Genomic DNA, 9379 nt, shown 5'->3' on the forward strand with positions numbered 1-9379 from the left:
TCATTGGCTGAGATGATAGCTACAGAGAAATAAATATTTCATGGAATCATAAAGTTCCATGAACTCAGCATGCAAATTCCCGATATCATCTAACATTCCTTTTTGACCTTGGGAAGGGTGGCCAGTCCTTTCAGAGTGGCTGAAGGAGAGCAGGAACAACGAAGGACTCAGACAACCTGATAAGTGGCCCTTTGGTGGGGTCCAAATATGTGTTGTGTTCAGAAAGAATGTTTAAGGCCAGGGGCGGTGGCTCACACCTGTAGTCCCAGCACTTCGGGAGACCGAGGAGGGCAGATCACCTGAGGTCAGGAGGAATTCAAGACCAGTCTGGCCAACACAGTGAAACCCTATCTCTACTATAAATACAAAATCAGCTGGGTGTGGTGGCCCATACCTGTAATTCCAGCTACTTGGGAGGCTGAGGCACAAGAATCCCTTGAATTCAGGAGGTGGAGGTTGCAGTGAGCCGAGATGGCACCATTGCACTCCAGTCTGGGGGTCAAAGCAAGACGCTGTCTCAAAAAAAAAAAAAAATGTTTAAGGATCTTTATAGTATCATAAGCTAGGAAGAATGTCTTGATACTGTTTTGATGGTACAACTTACACAATTTGGGTCTGCTAAGAAGAATTTTGGCCCTAACTTTTATTTCATTGTTTCCTTGAGTTATTTAATAATATGCACAAATATCCTTAATAACTTCTGTGTTAAAGAGAACTAATGGCTGAGCACAATGGCTCACACCTGTAATTCCAACACTTTGGGAGGCCGAGGTGGGAAGATCACTTGATCACTGCCCAGGAATTTGAGAGCAGCCTGGGCAATAGAAGGAGACCCTGTCTCTACAAAGAAGAAGAAGAAAAACGAGTAATGATGATTACACAACTTGTTTGACTAATAAACTCCCAAATAGCATAGCTTTCTTTATCATGATTTCTTATCCCTGATCATTGTTTTGCTTCCCCACCCCCACCTGCCCCCTTTTGTTTCTGAGACAAGGTCTGGCCCTGTCACCCAGCCTGGAGTGCAGTGGCACAGTCTTAGCTCACTGTAACTTCAGCCTCCTGAGCTCAAGCCACCTTCCCACCTCAGCCTCCCGAGCAGCTAGGACTACAGGCATGCGCCGCCACCAGCTAATTTTTGTATTATTTGTAGAAACAGGCTTTTGCCATGTTGCCCAGGCTGGTCTCAAACTCATGAGCTCAAGCAATCTGCCTGCCTTGGCCTCCCAAAGTGCTGGGATTAAAGGTGTGAGCCACTCTGCCTGGCATCTTTCCCCATTTTTTGAAAAAAGTATGTGGCATAATGAGGTAGTAGGAGGCTTAAGCCTCCTCTATTCAGATACCCTTATTTGACAGAGGATGCAGTCCTCAAGACATTAAACTGTCCTCATTCCTGCACTTCAAGTGCTCTTATCAAGATTACCGTTACCTCCATCTTGCTGAATCCAGAGGCCAAACCTCTTGACCTCATCTTACTCTTCTCCTGTGCATCCTCCACGTGTCCAACCATTCCCCAGACATATTTTGTTCTTAGGATTTCTGTGTTTTCTCTTCTCTTCCCCTCTGGGTCCTTCCCAGCCCTTATCTATGTATGAATTCCTCCTAGGTCATGTAGTCTGATCCCAAGGCTTCAGTCACGTCTCCAGCCCTGCCTTTTCCCCCAGCAAAAACTATTGGCGTCTCCAGGGTTCTTGTTTGTTCGAGAACTTCCTCCCTCTCCTCCCTGTTCTCAGCAAAGAGCTCCCTCCACCACATACCCTGTTGCCTGGCCCCAAACCTAGAAGTCAACCTTCATTCTCTTTTCTCCTCAACCCCATTTTATCCTCCACCCCTGTGCCTCCAGTCCAGCAGACCAAACAGCCCCACTTCCAGGCTAGGTCAGATTGTGTCTCGCACATGACTGGGTTTGGGAATAAAATTCAAACTCCTCCTTGGCCCCGAGTGCATCTGCGTCTCCAGCTGCGTCTCCTTTCCCTCACTCTGTCACTTGCCCTGAGCTTGAGCTTGGCTGGCTCTGTTCCCGCTGCTGATTTTTTGATCTGTGAACACTCAGCCCTGTCGCTGCGTCAGAGGTCTTGTGCTTCATGTTCCCATGGCCTGGAAGGCATGTCCGCCATCTGTGCCAGCCCGGCCTTTTCTCATCCTCCAGGTCTTTGCAGCAGTGCCTCCTCCTCCGAGAGCACTTCCAGCCACCACCCCTGCTGCCCACCTCCCCCATCTGAAGAGCCACCCTCTGGTGCCACGCCACTTCACCCGATTCACTGCAGGGTCTCACTCCATTGTTCAGGCTGGAGTGTAGTGGCAAGATCATGAAGATCATGGCTCACTGCAACCTCAGCCTCCCAGACTCAAATGATCCTCCTGCGGTGCCCTTTTGAGTACCTGGGACCACAGGTGCATGCCATCACGCCCAGCTATTTTATTTATTTATTTATGTTTAGCGACAGGGCTCTCGCTATGTTGTTCAGGCTGGTCTTGAACTCCTGGCCTCAAGCGATCCTCCTGCCTCAGTTTCCCCATTGTGATTTTGTGTTTGTTTTTGAGACAAGGTCTTAATTTCATTGTTGTCCAGGCTGGAGTGTAGTGGTGGTGGTGTGAACTTGGTTCCCTGCAGCCTTGACGTCCTGGACTCAAGTGATACACCCACCTCAGCTCGGATATGTGCCACCACGCCTGGCTAATTTTTATAGTAATGGGATTTCACTGTGTGGCCCAGGCTGGTTTTGAACTCCTGAGCTCAAGAGATCCACCTGCTTTGGCCCCCGCTGCAAAAGTTGAAGCACCTCTCTGTCTTGTTTGTTGATGGACCCTCAGCAACTAAAACAGTATCTGGTGCACAGTAGCTGTTCAATAAATATCTGTTGAATAAACAAATGGACGAACACTGCTAGTTAGTCCCAGAGCCGGGGTACTCAGGTAGGTTTTCCTTCCTGTGTCTCACACTGCTGTCCACTGGGTTGCTAACCATGGAAACACTTTACTCGAAGTCTTATTTAGCAGCCCAGCCGTCCAAAACACCATCAAAAACCAGATGTTAAAAAAAAAAAGAATTTATGTATTTAGAATTTCTCTAGGTTTCCCTTAAAGCGTATTAATTCCTGTTTTCATCGTGAATCTAACAAGTTTGATTAGTCCTTTCCCAGGCCATGGCAGATTAGCGTAGAGGGTGCAGGGTGCAGACACACTGACAGCAGTGAGAAGCGATGCTTGACGGTAAAGAGGCGGGAACTGTACAGAGCAGGCAACTCAGGACAGCATGGGATCGAGTGTGCAGGACTGCCTTGGGAGCCCGAGGGCGGTGACTGGTGTTCCTGGTGATTGTTTTCTCAGCAAAGGGAGCTATGTCTGCCCTCTACTATCAGAAAACATGTTATTTTGTAATGTTTAAAAATGGTGAAATGTTTTAAATCTTCAGGAGATAATTTAATAGACAACTATCTGGATTTAACAAATTGTATTATTTTATCCCATTGTTTCCAGGTTTTTTTAAAAAGAAATAAAATATGATAAATTAAAGCCTCCCTAGCCTTCCCCAAGAACAATCATTATTCTAAAATTGCTAGGTTTTATTAATGTTTTATATGGGAAAAAAAAATCTGGTTAGGTGTGGTGCCTCACTCCTGTAATCCCAGCACTGTGGGAGGCTGAGGCAGAAGGAGGAGCATTTGAGCCCAGCCTGGGCAACATGGTGAAACCCCATCTCTACTAAAAATACAAAATTAGCCAGGCATGGTGGGGCACTCCTGTGGTCCCAGCTACTCAGAAGGCTGAGTGGGGAGGATCACTTGAGCCTGGGAGGTAAAGGCTGCAGTGAACTGAGGTCACACCACTGCACTCCTGGGTGACAGAGTGAGACCTGTCTCAAAAAGAGAAAAAAACCCAAAAACGTGAAACAAATGATTTCCTAAATAAATTAGATGTTATTAATTAGGTTTTTAATTGCAGAATATCAACAAATAAGTATTTTTAAATCATGATTTTTTTTCTGTTCCGCTTCCTTCCTTCTTTTTTTCTTATGAAAGGCTACCTTAATAAAGCAGTATGTGCTAAAATGCCCAGCACTACACGGATGGTTTTTGCATTCATTTGGATTGCCCTCTGCTCAAACTGTGAGCTCCTCAAAGATAAGACCAGTAACTGCTGGTCTTGGTATCTCAAGTAGCTAGAATAGAGTCTTGCGCATAATAGGGGCTCAGTAAATATTTGTTGAACTGAATTGAAAACAGCCACGTGTGTTTTCTGTAGTGAAATCAGTGTCTCACTAAGCATTTAGATGTCTGGATCCTAGAGATTTGACATGTAAACTAGATAACTGGCACTTGAAATCTTCTCTTTAATTAAAAAAAATTAGGCCGGCGCAGTGACTCATGCCTGTAATCCCAGCACTTTGGGAGGCTGAGGCAGGTGGACCACGAGGTCAGGAGATCAAGACCAAACTGGTCAATATAGTGAAACCCTATCTCTACTAAAAATACAAAAATTAGCCGGGCTTGGTGGTACTCACCTGTAGTCCCAGCTACTCAGGAGGCTCAGGTTGGAGAATCACTTGAACCTGCGAGGCGGAGGTTGCAGTGAGCCAAGACTACACCATTGCACCCCAGCCTGGGTGACAGAGTGAGACTGTCTCAAAAAAAAAAAAAAAAAAAAATTAAGCCTTCTGATAACCAGGGCCAACAAATTTCTGTAGCAGGTTATGAATGTTACCTGACCCGGCTGAATCTTACTGAATATCAAAACGACTCACTCCAGAAGGAACTCATCTTTGTAGTCTATGCAGCCCTTCACCCTAAGCTGAAGGATGGACTACATACTTCACTCACCAACCAGTGAGCTATAAGGGAGAGCAAGACAGATGAATCTTGAAGTTTACGCTTAATTCAAACTTTGCCTTTTTGCTGTTTGGGTTTTCCCAGACTTCCCATGAATTCCCATGAAATCAGCCTCGTCACTTGGTCAGTCTGCCATTCCCAGCCACCTACTCAGACTGGGTCCTCAGGTGGCCCTGAGAATGTGACTGGGGAATACACAGACTGGGAGGTGGAGTCCCAGGGCAACTGACTGTAAGGTCTGGATCTGGTCCTAGTTCTGCCATTGATGCTGAGTGTTGGCGCAGCAGCCGTCTGAGGGACATGCTAGCAGGGAGGTAGGCCGGCCACCTCCCAGCTTCTGCACATGGCTGTTAGGATGCTAGAACATGAGCCCTGTCCTGCTACATGTCTCATTTTCAAGAAAACCCTGAAATCCTGATTTTTATGTGCAATTTCCCAATTCTTTTTTCCCTTTGAGACACTGTCTCACTCTATTGCCCAGGCCAGAGTGCAGTGGTGCAGTCTTGGCTCACTGCAACCTTGTCCTCCCAAGCTCAACTCATCCTCCCACCTGAGCCTCCTAAGTAGCTGGATCTACAGGTGTATGCCACCAAGCCCAGTTAAATTAAAAAAAAAAAAAAACTTTTTAGAGATGAGGCCTCAGTGTATTGTCCAAGTTAGTCTTGAACTGAACTCAAGCGATCCTCCTGCTGTGGCCTCCCAAAGTGCTGGAATTACAGGCATGAGCCACCATGCCCAGCCCCCAGTTCTTAAATATTGGCAAATGAGTTAGAATTTTTTTCCAAGATCCTCTGCAAGCCAGATGAAATGTATGCAGGCCAGATCCCTGCCTTCTTCTTGGTAGACCCACTTAGTGTCTGTCCTGTATGTGGGTTTCATTATGTAACTTCTTTTTTTGAGACAGAGTCTCACTCTTGCTGAGGCTAAAGTGCAGTGGCATGGTCTCAGCTCACTACAACCTGCACCTCCCGGGTTCAAGCGATTCTCCTGTCTCAGCCTCCTCAGTAGCTGGGGCTATAGGTGCCCACCGTCATGCCCAGCTAATTTTTGTATTTTTAGTAGAGGTGGGGTTTCACCATGTTGGCTAGGCTGGTCTCCTGACCTCAGGTGATCCACCCACCTCGGTCTCCCAAAGCGTTGGATTACAGGCATGAACCATAGTGCCTGGCCTCAACCAGGCTACTTCTAATGTCCCACTAGGCTCCAAAACACTGTCACTCCTGGCATGCTTGACTCTCCCGAGTGACAGTGCTGGCAGGGACTGCCCTCCCTGAGTCTAGGTGTAGAAGACACACAGGCCTGTCCACCCAGCCTCTCATTCTGTGCATACATAAAGGCAGCTCTGGTGGTCACATTTTCAGTTTGGGGAATTGTCATGTTGGTAACTGTAGGCCTTAGACTTAAGGGATATTCGAGGAGGGAGTGTCCCCCCTTTTGTGGTGGACACGACACCCTGAATGGTTGGCCTCAGCTCTTCCCCCGCAGCAGGCCCCAGCGGTGCTGACCACCCTGTTGAGGTTCTGAGCTGTACACCCCATCCCCTTACTCCACCAATAAGAAAGAGTGGCTTCCAGGTTTCTGCACACTTCCTTGCCAGCAGGGTTTGTTTTGCTTCTAGACTGGCAGTGTTCCACGGCCCTCTCATTGGCAAGTGCCTCCAATGGCTCCACATCGAATCTGCCTCATTGCTGTGGCTGAGAGCTGTTCAGGATCAGTGGAGTGACCACCACAGCAGATGGGCATTGGGTACAGGGTCCCTGCCCTTCCAGGCAGCTTATGTCCAAAGGCACAGTCATTTCACAACATGCTTCTCCTCCTGGATCTGCCTACAGCAAAGCTGGGAATGGATTTCCTGAGACTTGCTTTCATTTTGAAATTGTTTTTAAGAAAGAAAAAGTAAAAGCAGCTCCCCACAATGGAAAAGCTACTTTGCGTCTCATCTCTAGGTGGAGCCGACCTGGGTAGTTATCGCCTGGTTCCTAGGTGGGGCGGGTGCTAACTGGGGGCGGGCAGGGGCGAAACTCATAGGAATGTTGACAAACTGGGTTTTGTGAATCTCCCAAAGCTCAGAACTTTGATTGATGGCATCGATTCTTGGTGGCTCTTCCTCCCTTCTCGTCCCTTTATCCCAAGGCCTGGCCATCGGATCCTAGAACTTGCAACTGAGAATGGGGGACCCGGGTTCCATGTGGAGGATGCACCATTTTCTTCCCTCTGAGGGGGCTCACCAGGGTGACACCTCAGGCATCTCCTGGACCCTCAGAGGAGAAGGACTCCCTTGTCTGTGGGTGAATTTAGAAGGAGAAACTGGGCACACAGAGCCCAGCCCTTTTGCTCACTCTTCCTTTTGAGAGCTGGCCACCTGCACACTGCTCTGTCCCTTCCAGCCATACATGTTATGGGGCCTGGTCCCCCATGGGTGGCCCATGGTGGCCTGGAGCTGCCTCTGCCAGGGCCGCACATTCGTCTAATTCCGTCATGCAGTTGTAGGCAGCCCACCTGCCTATAGATTGAGGCCATGTCCTGCGACGGCAGCTTTATCAGTAATAAAACTTGCAGGTTTTGTCTTCCTTGCCTCATTCACTGGGCCTCTTCACACCGCAGTCAGCGCCTCCACTGTCTCCCAGGCTGCTCCCCTGGAGCTGAAAAGAATGAATACTCACCCTCAGCAACTGTATCTTTCCTCCACTTACGCTCAGGAATCAAGCTTCCCTTAAATAATAAATTGGACTTCATTCTCTCTAAATACAGGCTCTCAAAACATTGGAAGCCTGATTTACCAGGTCCAAATGTTTATGTTTATGGTTGGTAACATCAAAGGGACTTTGTCACTAGTAAAAGTGTTTTAATTTAAGGCAGGAACTTGGTTATGGCTTTTTGAACACATCTGCCTACACTGCCTGGTGTCTACCCCCCATCTGATGCCCAGTAGGGTTTAATAAACATTTTTATTCCATCAGTGTGGTTGATTGAATGAGCCAGGGCTTTTTCCTTTGTAACTTTCCAAAGCAAAACAGGACCAACCAAGATGTGGCGTTGACTGACTGAACTGAACGTTTATCCCCAGAGACCTTTGATAGAGAGCCTATCTATTCAAATTGAATCCAGCTCTTTATGTTTTAATTACTTCTTTTTATTCTCATTTTCCTTTCCCCATCATCCTAATGTGTTTAACACGTTTTGTTTATATGTGTTTTCCGTAAAGTGTAGAGCATACACATGCTTTCAATATATTTTTTTTTGAGATGGAGCCTCACTGTGTTTTCCATGCTGGAGTGCAGTGGTGTGATCTCGGCTCACTGCAACCTCCACCTCCTGAGTTCAAGCCGTTATCCTGCCTCAGCCTCCCCAAGTAGCTGGGACTGCAGGTGCATGCCACCATGCCTGGCTGATTTTTATATTTATAGTAGAGAGAGGGTTTCGCTATGTTGGCCAGGCTGGTCTCATATTCCTGACGTCATGATCTGCCTGCCTCAGCCTCCCCAAGTGCTGGAATTACAGGCATGAGCCACCTCGTCCGGCTTCATGCTTTCAATTTATATACATGATATGAGGTCATGTATCTTCTTCTGAGTCTTCCTCCTCCCCCAGCACTGCTTTTCCACCCACGTTGCTGCAGGTTCATCACATCCATTGCTTAATCTTCCATGGGTCTGTCTACCTCATTGCACCTGTCCTCCCACTTCCCCCACCACACATGCCAAGATTACCTGGCCACATGTCTCTTTGGACCTGAGAATTTCACTGGGACATAGAACCATACGTGGAATTGTTGGGTTATAGGAAGGTAGCCATATAACTTATCTTCTAAACAAGGACAACTTAGAATGAAAGGGGACAGTATTCATAGTTAAATGAGGGCAAGAGGCATAAACCAAAGCTGTCCCAGGTCAAAAGCTATGAGGACATGGAAATTGGTGGAGTACCAGACTGCCCTTCAGAGTGGTTCCTGTGCCCACCCTCCCCCAGCAGGGCCAGGGACCCCATGTCTCCACCACCCATCACCATTCTTATTTTGTACTGTGATGCTAACTGCAGAATAGCTTATTGCTTGTTTGTTTGTTTGTTTTTGAGATGGAGTCTTGCTCTGTCAACCAGGCTGGAGTGCAATGACACAATCTTGGCTCACTGCAACCTCCGTCTCCCGGGTTCGAGCACTTCTCCTGCCTTAGCCTCCCAAGTAGCTGGGATTATAGGCACCCACCACCATGCCCAGCTAATTTTTGTATTTTCAGTAGAGACAGGGTTTCATCATGTTGGCCAGGATGGTCTCCATCTCTAGACCTTGTGATCTCGCCTCAGCCTCCCAAAGTGTTGGGATTACAGGGGTGAGCCACCACACCTGGCCCAATAGCTTATTGTTTTAATCTGCATTCCTCTGGTTACTAACATGTTTGAGCATTTCTACTATATTTATTGAATTTCCTTGTTTGAAAATGATTCCGTTTCTCTGCCTCTTTTTCTGTTGGGATTTTCTCGCTGATTTGCAACAGAGATGTTTTCTAGCTTTTAATCCTCTGTCAGTTTGTAACATTGCAGGTATCTTCTCT

This window comes from Callithrix jacchus, chromosome 4 (genome assembly GCF_049354715.1).
Source record: "Callithrix jacchus isolate 240 chromosome 4, calJac240_pri, whole genome shotgun sequence".
Taxonomy (NCBI): Eukaryota; Metazoa; Chordata; class Mammalia; order Primates; family Cebidae; genus Callithrix; species Callithrix jacchus.